We start from the raw sequence: 12,898 nt of genomic DNA, 5'->3' as shown, positions 1-12,898 counted from the left end.
TAGATGCACTGGTGCGCTCTCTCTCTCTCTCTCTCTCTCTCTCTCTCTCTCTCTCTCTTTCTCTCTCTCTCCTTTCTCTCTCAATAAATAATTTTTTTTAAGTTCATTTAGAGAACACAGTTTCCCTTGCTATGCATGCACCCAAAACCAGTCCAGGCTAGATGACCAACTGTCATTCTGATCCCTGATATAAGAACATATTAAATAGGAACTAGTCACAAATAATGATTGTCAAGGAAGTAGAAACCTAGTTCATTGCTAGGAGTGGGGTGTATGTGCAGCTCAGTACCAAGTGGGGTCTCAGGTTTCCAACAGGTTGTTTAAGTGCATTGTGAGGGAAGGGATGTGTTTATGCCCAAGCCAACCAGTGTTCCAGGAGCCTAAGTTATTCTTATGTAACTTGGGACTCGCCCTGACTGGTAGATTCCTGCTTGTAGGCACCTGGGCCAGGTGATGTATGATGAGGTAAATGAGTTGTTCCTTTGGAGTTCAGAAGCATTTAATACTTGTCTTAACAACGATAATTTCTAAATAAGGGAATTTATTTTACTTTCTACATTTCACAGGAGAAAGTGTCAATTATGTACATAAATACTGATCATCTAAACCTGTGCATGAGACAAAGCCTTGCTTTCACTTTGATCTAAACTATGTCACAATTATTTTCTCAGCAACATTAGCTTCTTTCTGCTTATGGCTTGCCTAAGCTTAAAATATGCTGGCATATCAGATTTCTACTACTGTGTAACAAACCACCCCTAAAACTCTTTGGCCTAAATCAATATCTCTGTTTCTCTCTTCTGTGAAGACTAAGCAGGGAGAGTCCATGGGGTCACTGATTGGAGCTGGACTAGGGTAGGCATTTGGGAATCTTATTCTCCCTGGCTGAATTAGTTCATGTATCAGCTTGCATTAGAAACTTCTTGGTCTCTTCCTGGGGCAGTGAGCTTGATCAAACCCTGCTATCAGCAACAGCAGAGCACATAAGAAAAAGCATGAGGGTTGTGGCATCTGGAGGCCATGGCCCGGAAGTAACACATGGACTTTTCCATCTTATTCCTGTTGGTTAAAGTTAAGTCTGTGGTTGGTCCCAAAGATGAGGAATGGGAATTGCCTTCCTAGAAGGGTTCTGCCACCACACTGCAGTGCTATAGAAGGGATAAAGAACCAAGGTAAGCAAGGCTGGACTTACAGTCGGTGTGCATCAGCCTGCTGAAAAGTACAGGGCTTGAAATTGGTCCTCCCATGAAGGGAACTAGGATGAGAATCCATATTCCCTCAACACATGTGTTTGACCCAGACAAGAAAATTGGACATAACAAAACACTAAAAATATTTTATCTATTTATCTGAGAAAAAGGAGAGAGAGAGAATGGGAATGGGAGCACCAGGCCCCTAACCATTGCAAGCGAACTCCAAACACATGTGCTACCCTGTGCCTGGGTCCTTAGGCTTTGCAGGCAGGTGCCTTAACTGCTAATCCATCTCCTCAGTCCCCCCAAACACTTTTTAAAGTGGACCTTCCAGCTCCTCCTTGAAAGCAGAAGCCCCAGAGATTATGAGTAGTTATGTCCAAAGTTGCTGCAGCTTCAGGCTGAACAGGTGGAGCACCTCCATCAGAGGAAAGTAGGTCACCACACCGCTTCCTCCAAAGCCAGCACACTGCACCACGCGCAGACAGAGGCTTAATGAAGGATCATTCTGTGTGATTATCACTGTGTTTCCAGCCTCGATTTAGCTATCAGCTGTTTATTGCAAAACACTGATTTTTGCTTTTTCTTTTCATTTTTTTCTTCCAATCGCCAAGCACTTGTGGTTTTTAAAGAAAATAAGTCATGTGGCAAATGAGCAAAGATTCACTACCTCTTATAACTTGTGGAGGTTGAGCAGAGATGGAGTCAAAATGGAGTCCAGGGCTGGAGAGATTGCTCAGTGGTTAAGGCACTTACCTGCTAAGTCTAATGACCAGGGTTTGATTCCCTAATACTCACCTAAAGCCCTGTGTACAAAGTGGTGCATGCACCTGGAGTCTGCTTGCAGCTGCTGGATGCCCTGGCACACCCATTTGCAGTGTCTCTGTCTCTTCTATCTCTCTCTACTTGCAAATAAATAAATAAAAATATTTTTTAAATGGAGTCCAAGCACCAGCCCTGAGATCAGGGGACATCGATGCCCTTCCTGTTAGCCCTGGTCTCCATTTAACACTGGATAGAGCACAGCATTTATTTGTTTCTTTGTTTATTTATTTATTTATTTATCTTAAACTCCTGAGCCAACTTGCAAAGTGCTTGTCACTTTGTGCTTTGGCGGTGGAGCCTGCATCCTCTCATGGCTTACTATAGAGTGAAGTAACCTTCCCATGCCCCAGACCGCAAACAGAAAGCTGAGCCTCCAGCCTCATAGGCTGAGTTCCTGGTGTGGAAATCCACCCCGAAGCCCCACCATCTCACACCGGGCCTAGAATGCTCTGCTGACAGATACTTGGAACACAGGATCCTTTTCCCTCCACTTTTGCGTGGTTTTGAGGTTATTTGTAATAAAAAAGTTAAGACAAAAGAGAGACTGCATAAAGGCTCACTATATCAACATAGCACAAATAAACCCAAATCTTGTACTGTCTAAATATAGGGGCAGAACATGCTGACCAAGAGTAGAAGATAGCTACTGAAGCCACATACCCAACCAGGCAGGCCACCTGTTTCTGTATGGCCTTCAAGATAAGAATGGTTCTAAGGGAAGGACAAAAAAAAATAGAAGAAACTATTTTGTGACAAGTGTAAATTAAACAAAATTCAGATTTCTAGTCCCTAATACAGTTTTATGTTTGAGCATAGACATGTTCAGTGTTTATATTTTGGCTCTGTCTTTCTTCACACTCCAGCTAGCATTGGAAGCTACCATATGGCCCTAGAATCCGAAACCACTCACTATCTGGCTGTCTGTATGGATTGTTCACTGATTTCCTGCATATGGTGGAAACTCAAGAGCCAGACTTCCTGAAGGCAACCTCAGTACTTTACCATCAGTGACATCTTAGCTCCATTCTTCCCTTGTTCCCTTGTTGTCCTGCAGTGTGGCAAGAGTAGTGTGGATGGGATCACATATCCATATGTGGATGTGGTGCAATGAAATGGTTGAATGTGTTTGTAGTCTCTGTTATGGTTTGACTGTGAAATGCTCCCCATAGACTCATAGGTTTAAACACTTGGTTCTCAGCTGGCAGTGCTGTTTGGGAAGGTTGTGGAACCTCTGGGAGATGGAGCCTTGCTGGCGGAAGTGAGTCGCTGGGGATGGTCTTGAGGTTTGATAGCCCAGCCCCACTTCCTGTTCTTGTTTTATTTCCTGACTGCTGATTTGATGTGCTAGTTTCCTTCTCCAATTTGCCCTGCCCTCACCACCATGATGGATTATATCCCCTTGAAACATAAGCCAAAAATAAACCTTTCTTTCCATAAGTTGCTTCTAGTAAGGTATTTGTTCACAGCAATGGGAAAGTAACTGATGCAGTCTCATACCAAAAAATTAGCCCCTCCTAATTGGGGAACATTGGTGTATTACTTTTATCCACCATGCTCAATCCCTGTATTTAGACACTGAAAAATTTGGGCTTGCTTGTACTATGGTAATATAGGTAAGACTTTAGCAGTCTTGTTCTCTCTCTCTCTCTTCCTCTCTCTCTCTCCCCACCCCCTTCTACTGTGAACAGCCTCACTCTTCCAAACCTTTCTCCTAGAGTTCCTGGGCCACAAGACCCCATCTCTGACACATGTGGCATCCATGATAATTCTACAACCTCATTTGCAAATTCTAAACCCCTTCTATTTCTTAAGATGATGGAGACTATAATGTCTATCAGAAGTCTGACATCCATTGTCAGTGGGCTTATATCCCTTAACACTGCTAGGTCCTGGAGAATTGCAAGAAGAGGTCCACCCACATCAATGCAAAACTATAAAAGCTGCAAATGTGATGGAGGGATGCATTAGGACCTTCTCCAAGGCTATGGGCCTAGATAAAAGAACACTGGGGTATTCTCTAGAAAATTCAACTCTCTTGTTTGAAAGCTGGATTTGGGGAGTCCTCCTTATCATCAGTGACAGTGCCAATTCTTTCCCTAGTCAAGAGAACTGTGGGACTGGAATGGGTCAGCCCATCAGCCTTCAGTTCCAGGCTGGTGAGAAGTAGGTATGAGGGCCCATGGGAAAAAGAGAAGGAGCCACTTTCCTGCTTCATGCAACTTGTTTGAGAAAGAATCATTCAAACACTGCATCCTTTCCAGCCCATGATTTGTTACAGAGGATCCTGTTATTTGAAGAAGGGTTGTGGACAGGTTCCTATTCATCCATCAGCTCAGGAAGACAGGCTGAGCCCATGAGGCTCATCACTGCTCCCCGCTCCGGTAATGTGAGGCCTAGGATGCAGCATGTGCTCTGGTGAGAAGTACCTGTTTAATCAATGTTAGCTGAGTATGAATTGCTGCTGGATTACTTGCTTCTGGGGAGCTGGGGGAAATTCAATAGGAAGTGATTAATTTCCAATATGACTTGCCTTTGTTTTTATTGTATTTAAACATATGTGTTAGTAAAGTTATTTATGACCTTTTCTTAGATAAGTCAAAATCAAATTCACTCTTCTCAAAGCTGTTATCTAGCTAATCATGAAGGCTGTAACATCCTAGGGGTTCTGAAGCCAACAATCCTTGCCACCTAACATGCCTTGCTCAGAACAGGAGCTCAGTGTGCAGCCACACAATGTGTGGATGGGTGAGGATATGGAGACAGCGTGGTACACAGCCAAACAGAGCAAAGCAAGCTCGCTCAGAGGTATAAGACAGGCAGCCAAAGGCTGCAGAGGCCCTGAGTCAGCCCAGGGCACCAAGGGGTCCCAGGGCTACAAAACATTCTCCCACAGCAAGTGTGCTTGCCAACCCCATATCTGGATTTCCAAGGTTTGTTGTGTTCTTGCTCTATCACCTACAAGCTGTGGGAATGGGGTCAGGCTTCCTACCTCTGTGCCTCAGTTTCCATGTCTGTTAACTGCAATGTCTGTGAGCATTTGGGCAAAGCATTTGAAAGCAGTTTCATAGTCAGCTATCTGGAAGGTGTTTTTTAAGGTCCATTGCCACGGATCAAAGCAATGGTGTGGTCCATCCTAAAGATCAGAGTCCTCGAATCCCAGTGTGAGTGTGTGAGTGGGCAGGAATGGGGACAACTAGTGCAACCCACAGCTGCCACTGAAGAGGAAGCTCACCGTGTGCTTTTACAGTGCGTATCATGTGAGCAAAGGTCTAAATACCTTCACTAATACATATTCTTGAGCAAAATTATAAACAAAAGTGAAACATGTTCAAATCCACTACTTTCTGTTAAGTATACTCTACATTGATCTAATGTATGTCCTGATTACTATGTCAAAAGAGTGACCATGCAATCCAAAGTATTTTAGCAAGGAAACATTTACTCCTGCAGATGAGTGCCCAGCTATAGAGTTCAGGCACACCTGGTGGGAAGTCCCGTGCAAGCTCACACCATTACATGATTTGCAAATTTGTTTAGAAGACACAGTTTCTGGGGAAAAAAAAAAAAAGAAACCTAAGTGAATGGAAACTTTGGAACTGCTGACTCAGGAGGGAATTTTTACCAAATGGGCTTGTCTCTCAAAATGAATTTTGCCTATCTACTTAACCTTTTGATAGAAGAAAACAAAACTGTATTTCTCATACTTCTCACAATTTACCCCTCTTTTACAATATATTTTCTTTTTTTTTTTTTTCAAAATTCATTTAACATATTTACTTTCATGTTCTGGCATTGCCATTAATGACAAACTAGTTTGACAAGACACAGGGGTTTGTTTGGTTATAGCTGCTTTTGTTAGTCTTTAAGTTAGCTCTGATTGCATGGGATAACATAATGCCCAACTGTCATAAGTCCTAGGATGTAGCAAGGTCAGGACTGAGGTCATTGCCCCTTGACATTTTAAAACAATTGTTCCTTGAGGTTACAAAAGAGGCCATCTATTCCAGAATTTTTGGCCAACTCTCTAGCTAGAGTAGTCAACTCCTGGAGAGCTTTGGTAATAGTAGTGAAGGAATCCCGGGAGGGGTACCCCACGCTCTGCCCGGATATGGCGACACCCCAAATCACTCACGAGAAGCGGTCTTGATGCAAACTGCAAGATGATTTTATTCCAAGCGCGCTGGGGCCCACAGTCGTACATCGCACAGGGGTAGAGGACTGCAGAGGCCCGAATGCAGGAACAGGACAGTTTTTATAGGGTTTCTAACAAAGCCTGTGCATTAGACCAATCATTTTTTAATATCAGGAGCCTGCAAGGTGTTAGCCAGTCAGTTTGTGCCACCCCATAGTTTCTAAGCCAATTAGTTTATGACCTTGGTGGTCAGCATTTGCGCAGGTCCTTGGGTGGGAGTAGCAGAGTGTGGTACCAGTCTCCTATGACTTTGGGGGTCAGCCTTTGCGCAATTCCTTAGGTGGGGGTAGCAGAGTATGGTATCAGCCTCCTATGACCTTGGTGGTCTGAGGCAGGCTGCTACAGCTTATGGTGCGAGCTACTAAGGCCTACAGTGTGGGCTATTAAGGCTTATAGTGTAAGGCTTATAGTGCAGGCTATTTACAGAAACCAAATAAGTGGTTCACTTCATTATTCATTTCCCATCCTTGAGGGCTATCTCATGCCCTTTTTACCTAGTTTTATATTAGGAGCAGGCTCTGATATAATGAGAAGAGGGATTCTTTACTTGCTTCCAACAGAGAGTAAAGCCTGGAGTTTGAGGTATGCAGGGGGCCCGCTTAAGCTCCCCTTGGAGCGTGATAGTATTTCTGAGCTTCTGAATTCTTGGGCCTTTCAGTAGCATCAGGAGCCATGTTGTCAAGAATGAAGGTGTAGCACTGGCCACCTATGCTCACACAGACCCCTCCCTTTTTTTTTTTAAATTTAATTTATTAGTTTTATTTTCAGCAAATACAGGCAGTTTGGTACCATTGTTTAGGCTCATCCATGATCTATCCCCTCCCAATGGACCCTCCTTGTTGATGGAAATGGGTTGAGCATTGTGGAGTTAGCCCACAGTTATTGGTACGATAAATGTCTCTGCATATCATGACCCAACATGTGACTCTGACATTCCTTCCGCCCCCTCTTCCGCAAAATTTCCCTGAGCTATGTTGGGTTCATTTTTGGTCTGCTTCAGTGCTGAGGTGTTGGGGGCCTCTGAGGCTCTGGCTGTCTGATTTGGTAGGAGTTGATTTTTCTCTGTGTTGGTCTCCTTCCCCTTTGTGCTGGTATCCGGTTCATCAGGAAAACAGCACCCTTGCTTGTTTTGCCAATTTTTCTTAGTTTCAGTCGGGCCCCTTTTGAGGTATGTTGGGGCAGCTCTCTTCTTAGGATCTGCATCTATCTGAAAAAGAGAAGCAGATTCTCCAATGGAGAGTAAGTTAGCACCTGGAAAATTGAGGTAACACTTACTTTTTTGATAGAGAGTTTAATAGGTGTAGGCCCGCTTGTACCCCATGATTGATGGTAGCTTGATATTGGAGAATGGGCTTATGTTTGTGTATGGTTCTGACTTGTTTCCCAGCTCCAGCTATGGGTCTTGTACCACTGAGGGGATCAGTTAGCCAAATCAAGAGCAGTTGGTTCCCCACCATGGCTGTGTGCCACTATTGCACTTGTGTGGGCATCACATCAGGTTATTTGTTGCTATTAGGTTAGACCATGAGTTGCTTGGCCAGATATTGGTCATTTTCCCCAGTCACCCATGTAGCACCTTCTGGCACTAGACACGCTGACTGTCTGGGGACTGACTCTCTCCTGGCTTCCAGCCATGCCGTTCTATTTTACGTGTCAGCTGCGTATGGTGTCTTCGCAATAGGGTCTTACAACTGACCTTTGGTGGATCATCAAGTACTCTGACAGAAGTCTGTCACTGTTTTGGGAAACCTTGTAGGTTTCTCTGATCAAAAGCTCATTGTGGATGATAGCCCCAAGCTGGTAGTGGGGGTTACAGGTCAGTGCCCACTAAGAAAATGAGGAAAAACATAACTAATATACAAGAGTTAGAGAGGAGAGAGAGGACCCCTCCGTTCTTAACTAACAACACATCTAGAGCTTGTCTATTTTCCCATGCCATTCTACTATGCCATATAACTGTCCTACTATGCCCTTAATAGCATCTCTAGTGTAATTGGCAAATTCAAATTATACACACACACACACACACACACACACACACACACACACACACACATTAGTTTATCTAACATATGTTTTGGGTAACTTTTTATGAGAGAGAGAATTGGTGAACCAGGGCCTCTAGCCACTGTAGTTGAGCTCTGGACACGTGTACCACCTTGCACACATGTGCAACCTACTGGGCTTGTGTCACCTTGTTTAATAGGTTTACATGGGACCTGGAGAGCCAAATATGGGTCCTTAGGCTTCACAGGCAAATGCCTTAACTGCTAAGCCATCTCTCCAGCCCTAACATACATTTTTATATATGGTAAACCACCAAAATAGTGCTGACTCAAATTCTGCTGTTGTTTGGTTTCTGGCCTTTAATTCGCTTGGAGACTCCATTGAACACCCCAATAGAGTTTGTAGAGATATGAGGATCAAATGACCCTCATGGGTATTGGAAGCTTCCTTTCCTGGTAAGACAACTGAGGTAAGCTGGCAGTGTACAGTCAATGAAAGGGATAGCCAGGCCTTACTCCAAGTGGTCTGTAAGGTCTGGAGCAATGGTCCATAACAGTACCACCAGACATCTGCCCCGGCAATACTCAAACAGGATTGCTTTCACATCTCAAAGAAATGTCAGTCCTGGTCACATCCAGAAACTTTTCCCAAAAAATCCAGTCCCCACCCCTACCCACACACTTTAAAGGCAGGAGGTATAATTTGTTTCTGATCAGGAAGGTCAGGTAGTTACAGGGGTCTCTGCCTCAGTCCCTTGGTAGCCAGAAACTGAAAGGACAAGGACTTACAAAACTGATGTCCCCAGGCCATCTTGTCCTGGAAAAGGAAAATCATGCATTCCATCCCAAGGGTGTCTGTCTGAGGTCCATCCAAGCAGCAAGAAGACCACATGGGCTTCTGGCCTTCCTGCTGTGCAAGTGTAACCATCACTCTTATTCAATATGCTGACAGAACATTTGATCCTTTACTACCATGTGTTTGCTGCCCTATACCCAGTTTCAACCTCTATCGTCTGCCTTACATCTTTAACTTCTACTGCATGTACTTTAGTAGGGTCATTTTTATTCCTATGAATCTCTGATTCAGTGACTGGGCTAGGTTTAATGGCTAATTCAGTAGAAAAGTGTTCCAGGGGATCCTTGCTTGATATATATATGGCCCTAGTCCATATTGATGATGGATGGCTCTTGATCCATTTCTTGGAGGGCCTATATTTGAAGTAGGTAACACTGGAGATTTTGGTAAGTTCTTGTAATATCTCCTCTTACAAATTTACAAATTTTATGTTTTGGAAGTGTCTAAAGGAATTGTGAGAAAATGGGGGTGCCTATCCCTGGATTAGGGTGGCCTATCATATATCAATCTATTTGGAGCATGGAAGGGAAAACCAGTGCACCTCACATGAGGAAAAGAACACAAATAGTTTTCCATTCCTGAAAGCTGTCTTTGTCTTTCTGAGTTTGCACAGGGTAAAACTAGATGTATATCACACTGAACCTAGGTTGCTTAGCAATATTTATCAACCTTATTCTGTCACATAATAAGCAGATTAAAAGAACCTCTTACATTCTGAGTTATTCCTGGCCAGACATGATGCCAGGGGTCAATCTAGGAAAGCAAGGGAGAATAACAATCGTAAAAATTCAGAGAACAGTGACCTCACCTTCAATATGGCAGTGGCAGTAGTTTAGGGCTGGTGCCCGCAGAGCCCGTGGGAAGCCCCCTGCCACTGCTGGTGCCGCCTGCTTCATTCCCGTTGGTTATGGCCAGCGCAGGTTTTATACATCTTTAAATAGATTTCCTGGAAGCTCTGTCAACCAGTTCAATGGTGTCTTCTACTACTGTGTCTCTAGGATTTTACTATGAAACAAAATACGATGTCCTCAGCTACTTGGGACTCCTCTCTAAGGAGAGTCTGAAAGAGTGTCATGGTCCCTCACCCCAAGGTGTTCAACTAGATGTAACTTCACAGTCACTGGATCCAGAAGTTTTATTAAAGGTTAAATCTGGCCGGGCATGTCATGGCACTTGGGAGGCAGAGGTAGGAGAATCGCCATGAGTTCAAGGCCACCCTGAGACTACATAGTGAATTCCAGGTGAACTTGGGCTAGAGTGAGACCCTACCTCGAAAAACCAAAAAAAAAAAAAAAAAAAAAAAAAAAATTAAATCTGAAATTGAAGAGGAACTAAAATTCTTGGATTCTTGGACATAGAAATCTCTGAAGCCTTTACGAGTACAGGTTTTGATCGTCATACCTCTCCAGTGTTCAGTCCTACTAACCCCGAAAGCTCAATAGAAGACTGCTTGGCCCATCTTGGAGAAAGAATGTCCCAGGAGCTGAAAGAGACTCTTCAAAAAGCATTGCAAATGCTCCTCGGCCAGCCAGTGACATATCAGGCATATCGTGAATGCACAGCGGAGATGCAGCTCGTGCCAGTGGATGGAACAAGATTGTGGTGCCTCTGGTTTTACTGCAACAAATGGTTCTGGAGTTGACAAGATGTGGGCAAGAGCCTTTGAGTGAACTGCTACAGTTTGGTGTGATATATCTGGAGAACTATGCAGCAGAGTACATCAGTCAGCAAGGTGGCTGGTGCACCGTCTTTAATCTTGAGTCTGAGGAGGAAGAATGCCCCGGAATCATTGCAGAAGATAGCCATGACATTTATATCCTGCCTAGTGGCAACTCTGGACAAGAGTCTCCAACTGTGACAACTTGTTGGCAGTCCAAAAGCCTGCCTGTCTCATTGTCTGCTAGTCAGAGTTGGCACACAGAAAGCCTCCCAGTGTCCCTCAGTCCTGAGTCCTGGCAGCAGATTGCAGTGGATCCAGAAGAAGTCAAAAGCTTAGACAGCAATGGAGCCAGAGAGAAGAGTGAGACTAACTCTTCTAACTCTGACATTGTGCACGTGGAGAAGGAAGAGATCCCGGAGGGTGCTGAGGAGGTCTTGCAGCCCCAGGAGCCTCAGGAGGTGCTCCCTTGAGCCCCTGCTCCCTTGCTTGCACAGAACTCTGCCACATCTTTGCTGTAGCCATGGGAACCTGCTGCTGGAATGATTTCCCTTGAGGAAGCCAGTCCCACTCCCTCTGTGCTTGTGGAGCGTGGTGTGGAAGAGTTGCAGGCAGCACCAGTGGGGCCTGCTGCCGTGGAGGGCGTGAGCCACACTGCCCTGCGGAGTGCGGAGGAGGCCCTGGCCAGGAAGGAGAGCCTTGCTGGGGAGGCTGCCCCCTGTTGCAAGAGCAAAGGCTGCGCTGCCAGTTGAGGGCAAGGCAATGCTGCTGTTTGGTGGGGCTGCGGCTGTGGCCATCCTGGCAGTGGCAGTCGGGGTGGCTCTTGCACTTAGAAAGAAGTAGACACTTTTAGAAGAAAAAGAAGACCAAATGGATCTAAGGCTTTTATTGCTGTATTAGCTGGAATTTGAGCTGTCTACAGCTAACTGGAAATTGTGGGACATTGGAAGCTTCCTGTTAAGCCTGGAAATGGCATAACCCACAAGTAGGGCTTGAGATAGAGGGTCTGACTCACTGTGCATTCCAAGGATCTTGGCTCATACTAGATTGGGAACAGTAAGAGAAAAGTTTCCCCATCTAGAACAAGGATTATAACTCAGCACTGGACATTTTAGTAATTCCCTGTAGGAGACTCTTGTGACTTGTGCAGTGGTCAGCAACACCCTTTGACCTGCACCCACTAGGTGCCAGTAGCACCCTACTCCCATGGAGGATAGTCAAAACTGTCTCCAACATTGCCAAATGTCCCTGTGGGCAAAATTGTTACCTGTTGAGGCCACTGCTGTAAGAGAGTTCACCTCGTTGCATCTTGGGGAGGATCCACAGTGCAGTCTGCAAGTGGTCATCTCCTGGCTCCCCACCCCGTGATGTGGTGACGCCCTGCCCTGCACCCCCTCAGGTCCTGCCCACCCTGCAGCAGCTCTCCTGTGTCTCCAGTCGTACTTTTACCGCCACCGCGCCCAGCAAGCCCCTGGAACTTCTTCATGTCCACCTTGCACAGATGCTGCCATTAGGAACTTTGAAAAGATACATACATTGGTGGAGCATAGTGGTGCCCACCTACAATCCCTGCACTCTGGAAGTGGAGGCAGGACGATTGCCACAAGTCTGAGGTCAGCCTGGTCTCCATAGAGTTTCAGGCAACCAGAGCTAGATACTGAGACCATGTTCCTTCCCTTGCCCCCAAAACAGTGACTACAAGAGACTTAGGGTTTCCTAAGCAGGCTACTACTGCAGTCATTTATTTTGTTTAGAAGCAAGAGGATGGCCTACGTGACCCATCCAAGTCTCTTCAAGCTCTTCTTGTCAGTGTCTACCCATTTGCTTAGGATGACTTGCCAGTGGCACTTCTGGTCACATGTTCTCACTGTCTATATATAAGCCGGGTTAGTGTATTTTTCCGGTATCTGGCCTCCATTTTCAGAGAGGTCAGTAACTTCTCTAGCAATGGGTTTATGGAGGATCATTACCCTTATTAAATGAATACTGTTGACTATCTTTTCATTGAATCCTAAGTATCACTGAAATCAAAAGTGGAAAAAAGAAGCTTGAATTTCAAGACTGAAGCTGCAGATGAGGTTCTGGTTTGCCCTTCAGCGTTCAAGAACAGAGACCTTGGCCTGAGCTCTTCTCAGAGCGGATGCCAGGTGACAAGCCAGCATGACTGGA

The 12,898-nt window shown here is 45.0% G+C and overlaps 1 protein-coding gene and 1 pseudogene across 1 annotated transcript in view; both read left to right on the top strand.

The window, feature by feature from the left end:
* The window catches only part of Tmem132c (transmembrane protein 132C), a 319,106-nt gene that overhangs the window by 136,889 nt on the left and 169,319 nt on the right, over positions 1 to 12,898 (top strand). The window lies entirely within an intron of this gene.
* On the top strand, positions 10,043 to 11,572 carry LOC101600097 (annotated as a pseudogene).

The sequence above is a fragment of the Jaculus jaculus genome, chromosome 8, assembly GCF_020740685.1.
Source record: "Jaculus jaculus isolate mJacJac1 chromosome 8, mJacJac1.mat.Y.cur, whole genome shotgun sequence".
In the NCBI taxonomy this organism is placed as follows: Eukaryota; Metazoa; Chordata; class Mammalia; order Rodentia; family Dipodidae; genus Jaculus; species Jaculus jaculus.
This window is presented reverse-complemented; position numbering and strand designations above follow the sequence as displayed.